The sequence below is a fragment of the Patella vulgata genome, chromosome 4 (assembly GCF_932274485.2).
Source record: "Patella vulgata chromosome 4, xgPatVulg1.2, whole genome shotgun sequence".
Classification (NCBI taxonomy): Eukaryota; Metazoa; Mollusca; class Gastropoda; family Patellidae; genus Patella; species Patella vulgata.
In genome coordinates, this window is record NC_065882.2 from 80,014,121 (window position 1) to 80,026,502 (window position 12,382).

General features: G+C 38.5%; 1 protein-coding gene across 3 annotated transcripts in view; it reads left to right on the plus strand.

Moving 5' to 3' along the window:
- The window catches only part of LOC126819625 (tetraspanin-9), a 143,606-nt gene that overhangs the window by 41,824 nt on the left and 89,400 nt on the right, over positions 1 to 12,382 (plus strand). The gene's annotated exons all lie outside the window — the stretch shown is intronic.

The following is a 12,382-nucleotide window of genomic DNA, read 5'->3' on the forward strand; positions in this document are numbered from 1 at the left end:
TCTCTGCCCTAAATGGCCGCCATATCCAAAAAGTAGTATACTTTTTTGTAATTCGGTCCTACTCCGGTTCAGATCTATCATACACAGGGGGGTTGGGTGGCTGAATGGTTAGCACGTGCGCGCTGTACCATAAAGTCTGTCATTGAGTCAACTGGTGTGGTTTCGATTCCCCGGTTGTACGTAACAAGGAGTAGGGTCGAATGTCCAACCTCGTGGATTTTCTCCGGGTCCTCCGGTTTCCTCCCACTGCTAAAGACCCCTACGCGCAAGCGAATTATTGAAATAAAATTAAACCATATGTTAGTCCCGAAATGACCTAGTTTGTGTCTAGTGGACGTTAAACCCCATTTCTCTCTCTCTCTCTCTATCATACACACAAAGACTAAATAAACTTTTTATTAAATGGGCCAAGCTGAATAAAAACTTCACAAAATTCTCGAAGTATACTTAGTGTTTTCGACTAAAATTGTGGTTTTAGGACTTAAATGTCGGTCAACTAGCTTAGTGTCTGTGCTCAAGTGGAGCTTGTGTTAGACAAATAGCGTACCTTTGGGATGTTCTGTATACTGTCTCTGCCCTAAATGGCCGCCATATCTAACCATTAGTATACAGTTTTGTAATGCGGTTCTACTCCGGTTCACATCTGTTACAAACAAAAAGACTAATTAAACTTTTTCAATTTTATTAGATGAAAGCAGAATATAGTTCTTGTCGGGTGAACCTTACCCCCCCCCACCTGTCTCTCTCTCTCTCTCTCTCTCTCTCTCTCTCTCTCAGAACAGACTGGTACAGATTAGTAGGTTGTTTAACCACTCTTCATTTAATTTTCAAGTACTATCGATAAGTTAGATGTTTGTTAGGCTTTCATCATTTGACAGTTACCCCGACTTCATACATTATATCACTGGAATGGTTATTGGATTTATTTAGACATTTTAGTTCAGTAATGTGAGACAGACCTGTCCCACTTTCTGATAAAAACGGAAAGCCCGACAATCAGTATAAAACATCAAACAGTTTGTATAACCACATAACGATCATCCTTCAGTTCAAAGTGGATTCATTACCGCTTAAACCTAATGCGAATATCGAATAAAATTTCTTGATAAAAATCTCGAGTTAATTGGCTTTAATTGACCATCTTAATTGATCCACGTCCATTATAAAGACCATCAATTGGTGGGTTAGAGGTTAAAATATCGCCTCGGATTTACCAGAGAAACACAACAATGTAGCCAAATTTTCTAAAAGTATTTCTTTTTTGATTGGTGACGTGTCTTTGCGTGTGAGTCTTTGACGAGATAATTTTGTGATTTCACAGCAAATCTTTAATTTCAGATTCCTTTCTCTCTGAGTAATTTTAGTATCGCGTCTCGTGCAGTCTCGTTCCAACTGACTAAGCCACTACAAGTTAGTTAGGAAGCGTAATTTAGGTTGATAATGGTCGCCAGAATCACACAATCTCCCAAACTCCCATAACCGTGGAAATGAAAGATTTAGACTCGAGTCCTGACCATCATTTTCAATTATAGAAATTCCATTTACAGCTTTTTAGTCTGAATAACTCCCAATTTATTTCTCTTTATCGTCCGGGATTTTCCAATATAAACTACTGATCGGCATTATGTTCCAGTCTTAATGGCCTTCTGGATTCCTTCGGCAGGGTCAGTAGAAAGGTCAGCTCCATGCGCTCGCCAAATTGTACCCGGGCTAGAGAACAGAAGGTTAACAATCGTATAAACGATCGCTAGTCTAACCTCGTGAGTGGAGATTGGGTGGCCGCGTGAACGTTACATCATAAGGTCTGTGGCGTGGTGTTGGGTCACCTGTTCAACCTTGTGGGTTTTCGTCGAGTCCTCCAGCCCCCCCCCCCCCCCCCCCAATGCTAAAGACCCCTACCCGAATTATTGAAATAAAATTAAAGCACATGTTAGTCCTGAAATGACCTAGTTTGTTTCGAGTGGACGTCAAACCCCAATTCTCTCTCTGTGTAATTGCTGAGAAGATTCTTCGTTTGTGTCGAGTGGATGTTACCCCTCCCCCCGCCCCACCCCTCTCTCTCGCTCTCTTCAGTATTTACTAAGATATGACTGTATTAACAAGTTTCGCTGACATCTGTATTTTAATCGGTCTGAATCCAAATCGGGAGATTCTTATTATTTGTAATTGTAATCTTACTTAATAAAATGTTAAATAACCAATTTAGCGTGGATTCAACCCTTGGCAATTTGATATTGTCCGCAAATTCCAAATGACTCATAAAGACTTTAACCCAGACAGCTGATATTTTGAGAGGCGCCCTACTGACCATCTTTAATATTCCAACACAGTCATAATTACAACCAATACCATTCTTATTCTTCGATAAACACGTGATTGAATTCTCTTCAAGGGACAAACTACCAATAACAAAATTCCTTTACCCCATTTAAGGAATTGCTACAACTCCACGACAAGTCACGTGTGGCCGTCCCGAGAAAAAGGATGGATTACAAATTTATTTCTTTGTGGCTGACCTTCTGTCGAATGGAACAATATTAAAATGGATGGTTGTCTGAATGAGTGAAAGAAAGGATGGTTAAACTGTTGTTAGAATGACAGACGACAGATCAATCTTCCCGCCATTATCGGATTTTTTTCCTTTCTCTCGGTCGTCTGCTGGCATTAACGGCTACAATAAACAAGCCCACTACATTAAACCATAGCACATTGTCAGACTTGATGATCGATAAACCACTGACGCGATTAACCAGACAACGAAGGACAGAAGAATAATGTATATAAAGGCATTAAGAAGCCTTTAGGAAGCGATTCAAAGTAAATTGAAGTTTGATTGCATCACTGTAGTATATTTTTAGAGGAATAAAGGAAATAGGCCAACAGAGTACATTTTCAAATGAACGACTAAAAGGTTATCGACTTAAAGAACAAAATAGAAATTAGAAGAAATGAATTGAAGGTTTAATGTCCTACTTATCTGCGCCAACTGGGTGAACGAAAACGGGCATTTTGCCCAGAAAGCGACGTTTATCGAATTCAAACATGTACACTTGCCCACGACGTTGGTTCCCGTGTTCGACCCCTGCCTTAGCCGAAAAACTTCGTCGAGATTTTCCGGCATGGTTCCACCTTGTCACTGTCAGTGGTGCAGGACAGAGGACCTGGCAAGGCACAACGTATAGTTTTTCGGATGGGATGGAAAAAGGTAAAAGATCCATTAGCAGCTGGAATTCGATATAAGAGCAGGCCGTAGCGCCGTTGTCCGGGCATAATTTCCCTCATTGCACACTGTATGGCAGATCCCCGTCTTCATTAGCCCAGTCGGACCAGAAAAGTAGGACGTTAAACCCCATTTTACTTGATACAGCCCCCCTCTCCCCAGTGAGAGAGAGTGAGAGAGAGAGAGAGAGAGAGAGAGAGAGAGAGAAATGGGGTTTAACGTCTACTCGACACAAACTAGGTCATTTCGGGACTAATATGGTTTAATTTTATTTCAATAATTCGCTTGCGCGTAGGGGTCTTTAGCAGTGGGAAGAAACCGGAGGACCCGGAGAAAACCCACATGTTTGGAAAGGCGACCCTACTCCTTGTCACGTACAACCAGGGAATCGAAACCACGCCAGTTGACAGACCTTATGATAGAGCGCACACGCTAACCATTTAGCACCCCCCAGCCCCCGTCAGCAATTCCATGGACACAGTTACACATGGAATAATATTACAGTTTATTTATGAGCGACGGTTCTACTAATTCTCTTGTCAGAATCATAGTAAACGGGTTTTCATATATCAATTGGGCGTTTTTTAAAATAACAATTTCTCGTCTGAATACATTTGAAATATTTTGAGTGGGTTTAAACTAAAGGTATTTCTTGATTTCCGGTTTATGGTTGCCTCGCCCGTAATTTGTCCAATTTAGAACATTCGGTACGAGTGAAAAGTACATATTGGCTGATTTAGTTAAATCATGAAATGACATTTTTCACATTTATTTCATCACGCCCGTTTTGAGTACTATAATGGACAGCTGTACATTGATGGGGGGTTGGAAGACCGAATCGTTAGCACTTGCACGCTGTATCGTAAGGTCTGGGGTGGTTTCGATTGCCTGGTTGTACGTGACAAGGAATAGGGTCGACTGTCCAACCTCGTGGGTTTTCTCCGGGTCGTCAGCCCCGCCCCACACTTCTAAAGACCCCTACGCGCAAGGGAATTATTGAAATAAAATTGAACCATATGTTAGTCCCGAAATGGCCTAGTTTGTGTCGAGTGGACGTTAAAATCTATTTCTCTCTCTCTCTCTCTCTCTCTAGCTGTACATTGGTACAGTGAGGAGTTTTGCCAAGGAGGTGGATCGAACGACAAACATATATTTTAAATTTCCCTGGCGCATGTGGAGCTGACAAATCATTCGGATAGGACAAAAAATTCCCATGATGTCACATTCATGTGCACATAAAGAAACCTTTGACTACCAGAATTTGAAGAAGAGGATTGACACAATTCTAGCATGGCCCATGGGAAAGAATATTAAAATATTATTACTAACATTGTGCGGGAAGGAAGGAATGACAAGGACAGCTGTCTAGTCCATCGGATTGGAAGAAAAGCCGAGATCGTGTGTACACATTGGCGTGCACGTAAAAGATCCTTTGGCAGTTAGAATTCGATAAAAGAGTAGGTCGTAGCACTGCTGTCCAGGCAAAATTTCCCTCATAGCACGCTGTATGACGTATGCCAATCTCCATTAGACCAACCGGAGCAGAATAGTAGGACGTTAAACCTCATTTCATTTTATTTTATTTCCTTATTCTGGAGTTGGGGGTGATTAGCCGAATGGTTAGCGCGTGTGCGCTGTATCATAAGGTCTGTCATTGAGTCAACTGGTGTGGTTTCGATTCCCCGTTGTACGTGACAAGGAGTAAGGTCGCCTGTCTAACCTCGTGGGTTTTCTCCGAGTCCTCCGGTTTCCTTCCACTGATAAAGACCCCTACGCGCAAGCGAATTATTGAACCATATGTTAGTCCCGAAATGACCTAGTTTGTGTCGAGTTGACGTTAAACCCCATCTCTCTCTCTCTCTCTCTCTCTCTCTCTCTCTCTATCATTCCGGAGTTAATGCACCCTACTGATGTTATTTCATTTTCCAGATCACTATTATCAGCTGATCTCAACTTTGACATACATATCAATTTAGACACAGACAAGTTCAGTGAATATCGGTATTTGGCGTGGGTGTCGCTGAGAGCAACAAGGAACCATATAAACCTCTCAAACTGTTTCCAATTCACCAACTCGCCTAATTTCTCTCATTACTAAGTTTACGTATTGTAAAACGAAAATAGCCAATCTACCAAGTTCAACCTAATTTCCTTATCTATTTCCGGTGTCCTGCCTCCATCTTGGCTCCATTTTATTATTCGTCTGTTTATCGAGCTCAACAACATGGCGATAGATTTCACGTCTGTTATTTTACAAGTTGTAAAAATGGCGACTTGAGCTCCTCTTCAAATCTCAACAACCTGCAATCAGAAATTCAGTCGTCTTCAATTCTCCATTTTTACTTTTTCATTAAATCTGAAAACATCTTAACCGCCTCTTAAAAACTTCGCGAGAACTCCTCGAGACTTGGGCATTAACAGCTCTTCACTGTCTAGAGGTACGATTGCTCTCTGTAGGAAATTAGATATCACGTGACCCAAAATGGCAGATCGAATTGCCAGCCATTGTTGGAATATTGACTGGGTTCGGCCATCAGATTAAATGAAGGCGACTTGAAGTGACTGAACCATATGCTTCGCTGAAAGGATTCCTGTCAATATGGGAATTAAAAGGATGTGCTTGGAGAAATAACTCTATTAATTTACTACTTTCACTTTCAAATACTCACCCCGCGATATCCATTTATTCACTAATACACCATCAGGTAATCTAATTGGTTGATGGCTTTAGTCATCCGCGAGTTAATCCAATCATGGTTATTGTTACAAAAGAGTGAATCAATTTACTATGGAGCGTACTTACGCCTTGCTGGAACCTCCGTGGTGATTTCAGACGAGAAAATATTGTCTTTAGTGGTTAGGAACTGGTGGTAATGGTATTTACATGTAAATAATGGCGGGGTCAAGTCATTTAATGAACAGACATATTGAAATTGAGGGGGATTTAGTAGGATCTAAAATGGTCGAAATGACGTCTTATGACTCGATGGGTGTTTGTAATTATGAGATTTAAAGAACTTATCTAGCTTTATAAGGAAGGGTTGTTATAGAAATTGGTGTACGAATGGTCTGTGGGGCGCTGGGTCGTGGCTCTAGGCTTGTACTCGGTGTAAGCCACAAAGTTCATGGGTTTTCGAACATTAACAATTTTTGTTCAATTTGCACAAGAAACTGTTGTCTGTGGTCATTGACCCGTGTTTATCTTTCACCATATTTGTAAATCCTGATGCCGCACATTTCATTGCATTTAAATGGTATGGGCAACCATTTTTGTTGCTGGCATGGGCAACCATTTTTGATGTTGGCATTGGTAACCACTTGTCTTACACATTTGTATTTACACAATGAAATTAAGTGATGTTTGTCGTTCACGAGGCAGGACTTAGACTAATATCAACTTATATAAAGTCTAGCATATACATCTATATGCATAGAGGAGATCGTGGGATCGCTTCAGATCATAGGGTCTGTCATTGAGGCAAGTGGCGTGGTTTCGATTCCTCGACTGCACGTAAAAGGAGTAGGGTTGCCTGTCTAACCCCATGCGTTACCTCCGGGTCCTCCGGGTCCTCCGGGATCCTCAAACTGCTTATTGGCCCCCAGCTGGTTTTGATACGGTGTTCATATAAATCATATATGTACGAAACTGCTATCTGTTATCACTATGATAGGTTTACACTAAAGACACATACGAGCAAGCGAATTATTCAAATACAGTTGAAGGATATGTTGGTCTCGAAAAATGTTTGTGTCATTGGAAGATACCCCCTCCCCATCTCCCTCCCGGTACTGTCAATATGAACAATACATGCCATTTCATCGAATCATTCACCCTCTTAGGGAGCCACGGTGGCTAGGTGGTTAAGACGCTGACTCACTAGCCTGGAGGTCGGGTGTTCGATCCCTGCATTGGCCGAGAAAGTGCATCCAGATTTTCCGACGTGGTTTCCCCTTGTCAGTGGTGCAGAACGGATGGCCTGGCAAGGACAGCTGTCTAGTCCTTCAGATGAGACGAAAAACCGAGGTCCCGTGTATACATTAGAATGCACGTAAAAGATCCCTTGGCAGTTGGAATTCGATATAAGAGTAGGCGATAGTGGCGCTGCCCGGGAAAAATTTTCCTCATAGCACACTGTATGGCGTATGCCCGTCTTCATTAGCCCAGTATAGGAGCAGAACAGTAGAACGTTAAACCCTATTTCATTTCATTTCATTTCATTCACCCTCTTAAACTGTTTTATGATTTCCCCGGAAATAAGTCCCATGAAAATGAAATAAAATGATTGCTTAACGTCCTGTTTTTCTCCATTAACCGGTATAATAAAGATGGACAAATGCCATACAATGTTCTATGAGGGACATTTTGCCTTGGCAGTGGCGACTCCGCTTATTCTTCGTCGAATTCCAACTACCAAAGGTTCTTTTACGTGAACACAAGGGGAAATACACGGTATATCGGTTTTTCGTACCATCCGAACGACTAGACCCCGTTCCTGGCTAGATTCTCGGTCCTGCATCACTGAGAAGGGGAAACCACCGGTATGGTTTGTGAGTCATTCCGGAAGGGGTATCTAAGGTTTTGCCTTATAATCACCGACAATTAAATGCATTATATAATTTGTTGGAGATATTCCTTTTACCGCATCTCATTTATACCGAATTTATCAAAAGAGATCAAATTTCGGGAATCGATCTGGATTTGTTTTTATGGACAATGGTAAGATATTCATATATCGCCATCATTCTTTCTTCACTTTCTTAATAAAGTATAAATATACTTCTGTCACAAACCGGAAACCGTCTGCTCTGACCTGTCAATAACTGATGGCGGCAATTTCCTTCTTTTTCCCCTCCATAAATAAGCTCAGCAGACGACATGTGGAGAAGTGATAATGGAACTGTTTAAAATGGCGCGTTCTGTCATTAACTCAACCACAATACAGCCAACTCGTGAACTCTGACCACCTCTCTCGAGTTTCAAATACGAACTTAACTCGTGATTCTGTTTATGTGAGGCAATCACCGTTTGATGAATAATATATTGATATGTCACGTGTTCCAGTCCCAAGAGTTTTAAATTTGGGCGATGTGATGAATCGATCATATTAAAAGATATCTCACGTTATTTACTAGCTATACGACCGACCGACCCAACTTATAAAAGTTATAAAAATATTTACTAGTTATTTGAACGCCCCAACTAATAAAAGTTATAAAAATATTTACTAGTTAATTGAACGCCCCAACTAATAAAAGTTATAAAAATATTTACTAGTTATTTGAACGCCCCAACAAATAAAAGGTATTCCAATTTGGACGCCCCAAATAATACAAGTTATCCCGGTATTAACTAATAAAAGGTGTCACTATATGGACGCCCCAAATCATAATCGATATCTCCATATTTGCTAGTTATACGAACGCCCCCCAAAAATACACGATATTACAATATTTAATAGTTATACGAACGCCCCAACAAATAAACGATATTACAATATTTACAAGTTATACGAACGCCCCAAATAATAAAAGTTATCACGGTATTAACTAGCTAATAAAAGGGGTTTTTTTTCGTTAACTACATTTGAACTATTATAACAAGAACGACCAAATCTTTATCTAAATCTTACATAATGCATCTTTATCATTTCATTAAGAAAATAAAAAGGACCTACCATCGGTAGATAATATCTCGGCTTAAATTCATTCAGATTAACAAATAGTGGTCCATCAAAAGATTTTACCGAAGATTCCGGGTTGTCCTGGCTTTTGAACGTACGCCCATTCAGGGGGTTTGGGCGGCCGAATGGTTAACGCGTGCGCGTTGCATCATAGGGTCTTTCATTGAGTCAAGTGGCGTGGTTTCGATTCCCCGCTTGGTCGCCTGTCCAACGTCGTAGGTTTTCTCAGTTTCCCCCCACTGCTAAAGACCCATGCTCGCAAGCGAATTATTGAAATAAAATTGAACGATATGTTAGTTCCGAAATGACCTAGTTTGTGTCGAGTGGACGTTAAACTCTATTGTGAAAGACAATTACTATGATTTACTTACTTGTCATCGCCATCTTGGAACTAGTGAATAATTAATAATCGACTGTAGCATGTATATTAGCTACCATTTCCACCATAGTTGATATCGTATGTGAAATTCCTCCAGCGGCTAATATTCGTAAGAACACTTACATGAACTAAACTTGAACATGATTGAAATACTGTCAACGTGTATAAGTATCAACTAAATAGGTAAAGATTCATCAGACGAGACTATGACACAGGGGAAGTAATCCACTTAAACAATTGATTAACTGATGTAACTGGACCTGTATAATAGATTACATCGCTCCTTTATATACTAAATATCTATTATTGCTTTTTTATGTTAAATATATAGTATTGCTTTATATACTTAATATCTGTTGCTTTATATACTAAATATGTATTGCTTTATATGTTAAATATATCTCTATTATTGCTTTTATATGTTAAATATATAGTATTGCTTTATAATACCTATTATTGCTTTATAATATCTATTATTGCTTTATATACTAAATATATATTGCTTTATATACTTAATATATGTTGCTTTATATATTAAATATCTATTATCGCTTTTTTATACTAAATATCTATTATTGCTTTTATATACTAAATATCTCTTATTGCTTTACACTAAATATCTATTATTGCTTTATTTTTATACTAAATATCTATTATTGCTTTTTTATACTAAATATCTATTATTGCTTTTATATACTAAATATCTTATTGCTTTATACTAAATATCTCTTATTGCTTTACACTAAATATCTATTATTGCTTTATTTTTATACTAAATATCTATTATTGCTTTTATATACTAAATATCTTATTGCTTTATACTAAAAATCTCTTATTGCTTTATACTAAATGTCTATTATTGCTTTATACTAAATATCTCTTACTGCTTTATACTAAATATCTATTATTCCTTTTTTATACTAAATATCTATTATTGCTTTATACTAAATATCTCTTACTGCTTTACACTAAATGTCTATTATTCCTTTTTTATACTAAATATCTATTATTGCTTTTATATACTAAATATCTCTTATTGCTTTTATATACTAAATATCTCTTATTGCTTTTATATACTAAATATCTCTTACTGCTTTACACTAAATGTCTATTATTCCTTTTATATACTAAATTAGGGTGACCCACCATAAATAAATATCTCCATATATCTCGACAATTACGCCACAATATTTATATATATGCCAAGCCTCAAATCAGTTTCACACAATTATAGTCACTAAAAAAACGATCATGGTGTACTTAATAAGCTATGACCATTAATCATGTATAAATAATAGACTGAAAACTGGTTCCAAGAGTCGTCCATAACATCCAGACACTTTTGAGTAAAAGATAGGTTACGTGCCCTTGTTTTGAAATTAGTCTCCTTTAACCAGCCTATCGACCATTCTACGTCTGATTGACAGGTCGGGATAATCAAGACTACTTTTTTACGAAACATAACAGAAAGCTAGAACAAGAAATTGAATTTAGAAATAAGCACGTTAGGTAGCTCAACAATCGTTTTAAGAAGCTTGTAAAAGTAAAATGAAACTACTGCTAGTATCATGTTTCTGTCTAACCCGAGTGATTCAGAGATATTATTTGTACTAAACCAAAAGATGCCGCTCTTAACGGTACAGTTAATGATAAAGCGATTTAAAAAATGAAACGAACGTAAATTCTAAATCTGCTGTAATAACCAAGAAGCTTAATTTTACTGCTATTCAAAATCGTCAACAATAAATTTTTTACGGCTGTAATAGTTGATAGATTTGTAGAGAATTGCACGTGCCATGGCTATTTATAGTATCATACTGTCAGAAAGTTGGTCTCGGCACGGCGAATGTGCACGCTTCAGTGGTAGTCTCGAACTATCAGCGGTGGACTGTATTTCTGTGAGTACATGGGTCACCCTAACTAAATGTCTATTATTCCTTTTATATACTAAATATCTGTTATTGCTCTATACTAAATATCTGTTATTGCTTTATATACTAAATATCTGTTATTGCTTTATAATATACTAAATATCTATTATTGCTTTATAATATACTAAATATATATGATTGCTTTTATATGTTAAATAGGTCGCCTGTCCAACCTCGTGGGTTTTCTCCGGGTCCTCCGGTTTCCTCCCACTGCTAAAGACCCCTACGCGCAAGCGAATTATTGAAATAAAATTAAAAACCATATGTTAGTCCCGAAATGACATAGTTTGTGTCGAGTGGACGTTAAACCCCATTTCTCTCTCTCCATATATATATATATGCTAAATATCTATTATTGCTTTATAATATAGTAAATATCTGCCAGGACCGCGTCATTTCCCACTTATCTTCACCTGCCAAGGATCTATGTGCACGCTAACATGTATACGAGGCCTTGGTATTTTGTCCCACCCGAACGACTAGCCGCTATTCCTTGCCAGACCCGAAGGACTTTCTCCGATCACACCGAGTCCGATACAGGGGCCCCTCGTTAGAGAGCCGGCGCCGTACTAACTGAGCTAGATGCCTCTCCGGGAGAGTAGGGTCACAGATTCAGATAGGTTAAATATCCCTTTATTTTGCTTGATTATATCAGTTGTGGCAGTGCACGTAAAAGATCCCTGATCGGCAGAAAAGAAAACGGAAAAAACATGCTACAAAAATGGCCGATGTATTATGTTTACGAGACATTGAACTCCACCTTTTTCATTTCCTTTGCTAACTGGCTAAATCTATTTGTTAAGGCTAGCTCAATTTTTGTCAAGGCCGCTGAGATGTAAATAATGTTAGGGCATGTGATTGTTGGCGAGATTGTAGATTAGGGTTAGGGTAAGCATTGGGCTAGGTCCAGGGTTAGGTTTAAGAATTTGGGATTAATGACGAAAAATGGAGCTGGCCTTATCATTTAGCACTAACCTCTGCTAACCCGGCGATACAATAAGCAATCTGCAAAAACACAATAACAAAAACAATATTCGACAACACGAAATGTATAGAAGGAAATTAGAGAATAAAAAAATAAAACTAGCACGAATTGAAAACATCTTAACACATTGTACAATTATTGATTATCTTATAGACATATTCAGCTCAGTGACAATATTAGCCGCCA